Source organism: Monodelphis domestica, chromosome 4, assembly GCF_027887165.1.
Source record: "Monodelphis domestica isolate mMonDom1 chromosome 4, mMonDom1.pri, whole genome shotgun sequence".
Taxonomy (NCBI): Eukaryota; Metazoa; Chordata; class Mammalia; order Didelphimorphia; family Didelphidae; genus Monodelphis; species Monodelphis domestica.
The window spans coordinates 161066362-161070070 of NC_077230.1; the positions used below are offsets into that span (position 1 = coordinate 161066362).

Below are 3709 nucleotides of genomic sequence, written 5' to 3' on the forward strand. Positions count from 1 at the left end.
TAGTCACTGTCCTTTTACCTTATCTGAAGTATATAGCATAGAAGGTAAAGTATTGGTCTTGGAGTCAAAAGTTCTGGATTCATCTTGCTGGAGACTTTTTTTGTGATATTGGACAAAACATTTAATCTTGCTTAGTTTCTGTTTCCTCAACTATAAACTGAAGATGATAGCACAAAGTCTTTGTGGAGATCAAATTTCAGAAAATACATTTTTATATGTGTGTATAACCATAACATATGTGTACACACATATATATTCATATATGTGCACACTCATATATATGTGTATAAAATATATATGAAGTGTATCAAAAGAATTAGTACAGTTTCAAACTTTAATACCTTTAAAAGTGTAAACACTACAAATTTACAATAGTGAATATTTGAAAAGTTAATTATTTAAATGTATAAATATTATTTCTTATTAAAATTTGACATAACAACCATATCACATTATACATCACTAGTCAATTGTTGAAATTTATAAAAAATTTTATTAGTTGATGCTCAGTGACTAAAAAGATTGCATTTACAATTGTGGTCATAAGACTATCCAAAGAATAAGTTTTTGATGCATAGACTATGGTTTTAATAGTCTATGATTTCCCAAGAAATTTCCCAAGAAAAAAGCCTACAGGAGATAATCAAGTGACTGAAGTGGCTAGCAAAAAGACTTTTCTCTATCAATCTATGAATCTGAAAATGTATCATCAGGAAACATACAAATAATGCATAACAAGGTGCCTCATCTCATTAAAATTATAAATAAAATTCATCATTTAAAACTCATAAAACTAAATAAGTTAAAGAAATTTGAATAACTAAACTTTCAAGTAACATTTTTGTACATTTATATGATTCCTGCTTCTAAAGTTATTAAAGATTAACATCCTACCAAGATTTTTGAGATACTAGATAGATAGATAGACAGACAGACAGATAGATAGATAGATATACATGTTTGTCTTTGTATAGTATTTTTCAAACATTAAAGAGCTATATAAATTTATGTTATTGATATGAATTTAAAATTTTACTAAATATAACCAGGAAAGATGATCTTTCATAAATACTTAGAAATTGTGGAAGGGAAAAATTAATGTACATAGAATATGTCATGAAACCATTTTTAATGACAGCACACCAAGAACATTTAAAGATGACCCTAATAGTTCATTTCCCTGAGCTACAAAAAGAAATTGAGATAGCAAATAAGAAGGCATCTGAACTAATGGCAAGAACAGACCAAATATAGAGAAAATTCTGCTGGACTCAAGAGAACCTTGAAAGCATTGATGGATAGTTTCACAATATACCTCAGAAATGTAGATACATCAAAAGCATAGGAAATAATAAAGGACAATATTAATACCAAAAATAGATCACTAAGAATATTAGTAACTACCAACCTCCTCCTCTCATAAAATCCTTATAAGAAGGCTCTACTTTAATTTTGAAGATATTTTTGATGAAAATATATGAAGGAAGAGCTGTGAGCTCTTTCACCCAGAATGTACTTGGTACGGCATCACCTCCTCTCTCTTAAAGGTTTAAACTTGCCACTTCAAAGTCCACCATGGATGATTGTTGACATTGTTGACATTGTTGACAATGGATCCAGTATGTGCAAAGATGATGCTCCTCAGGCTGTCTTCCCTTCCATTGTAGGGCGCCCCAGACATCAGGGTGTGATAGTGGCTATGGGCCAGAAAGACAGCTATGTGGGGGATGAGGCCCAGAGCAAGAGAGGTATTCTGAACCTGAAGTACCCCATTGAACATTGTCCCCAATTTGGTCATGGTCACCAAGTTGGTATTGTCACCAACTGGGATGACATGGTGAAGATCTGGCATCATACTTTCTACAATGAGCTCTGTGTGGCCCCTGAAGAGCACCTGTACTGCTCACAGAAGCCCCCCTGAACCCCAAAGCCAACAGAGAAAAGATGACACAGATCATGTTTGAGACCTTCCACATCCCAGCTATGTATGTTGCCATCCAGGCTGTGCTGTCCCTGTATGCCTCTGGTTGTACCACTGGTATTGTGATGGACTCTGGTGATGGTGTGACCCACACTGTGCCCATCTATGAAGGTTATGCCCTTCCCTTTGCCATTATCCCTCTGGATCTGGCTGGCCTGATCTGACGGATTACCTCATGAAGATCCTGACCAGGAGAGCGTCCAGTTTCACCCCCACAGCTCAGAGGGAAATTGTGCATGACATCAAGGAGAAGCTGTGTTACATGGCCCTCGACTTTGAGCAGGAGATGGCCCCCGAGGCATACAGCTCTCCTGGGGAAGAGCTATGACCAGGGGGAGGGGGTGGGGGTAGCAGTAGTATTGCTTTACATGTAAATTATGTAATCCATAAAAAAATACTTTTTGTATCTTCCGCCTTAATACTTGTTCCTTTTTTTTTTAATTGTCAGCCATAATGAATGGCTCCTTAAATTCTCCCCCTGCCCCCAACATGGATGTGAATGAAGACTTTAACAGTCTCCCTGGGAGTTAATGAGATTGGTGCCAGTACTTGGGGGGGGGGGGGGAATAGGGTAGGAGCTTTACCTGTGCACTGACTAAAGACCAGTTCAAATAAAAGTGCACATGTTAAAGAAGAAAAAAAAAGAAAGTATATGAAGGAAAAAAGCTTTTGCAAAAGATTTTCTACAGCAGACCATATCTTTACAGTCATATAAGCTAATGAATTGGACAGATAATACAAGATTCCTTTGTGTATTTATTATTTGTTAGTTATGAAGGGAGGAGATGGTGGTCAGAATTCCACTCACATAGGGAAATAAACTATTAGTGTTATCTTTAAATGTTCTTGGGATTAAAGGTCCTGCCTCTCTTCAACAGGGAGTTAACATAATTATATACTTCATTTTTATAAAAATCATTTCATTTTTATTAAATGCTTTAAAATCATACAAGTTCCTTAATAAATGCAACAATAGAGATCAATAACTTTGCTTATCCTCTAATTTCTTAAAGCAAACAGGTATGAAGTATGGACAAGGATGTTCCCAAAAGGTACTGATTACTGTCAGAAAGTGTCCAATGGAAGAAGGATTCCTTATAGGAAAGTCTTACAGATGTTCCTTCATCCAAAGATAGTGGAGAGACAGATGCATGATAGGAAAAAGGCTTCAACATCTTTTCAGTAATGATCTAAGTATATGAAATAGCATTATAAGAGAGCATAAAGGAATTGTATGATCAGAAAAGAAAGTAAGTCTGTTATGTGAAGTGAACAAAGGGTAATACATATGGATGGCCCAGACTTCCATGATATCCATGAAATTTAAAATTATTGCAAATAAGTACTTTCACACTTGGAGTGGATTCTTTGTAGGGTACCTTTGGAGGAAAATAGTTTAAAATGATATAGAATTAAGATTTCTAAATAGGTTGCAATCTGAACCAATAAAAGAAATATCTTTTAATGAGATGCAAGATCCAATGTTGATGTACTGACGTAGCTTTTTACAAGTTGAGGATTACCTATGTAGTAATTTTCAAAGGATCTTTATTAGCTATAATATAGTAATTTAAAAAAGCAGCCTACTGAATTTAGTAATACCAACAACTCACATTTTCAGAGTACTTAAGAGTTTACGATAAGAATCTCATGAGATTGGTAATATATTTGTCCATAACTATTTGTGGTTTCCTAATTATCTGAAAATAAGCTTCTCTTGGACTCTTA

At 34.8% G+C, this 3709-nt stretch overlaps 1 pseudogene; it reads left to right on the forward strand.

Annotated features, from left to right (window-relative positions):
- Positions 1 to 1579: 1579 nt before the first annotated feature.
- LOC100617943 (actin-like) lies at positions 1580 to 2355 on the forward strand (annotated as a pseudogene).
- The last annotated feature ends 1354 nt before the right edge of the window (positions 2356 to 3709 follow it).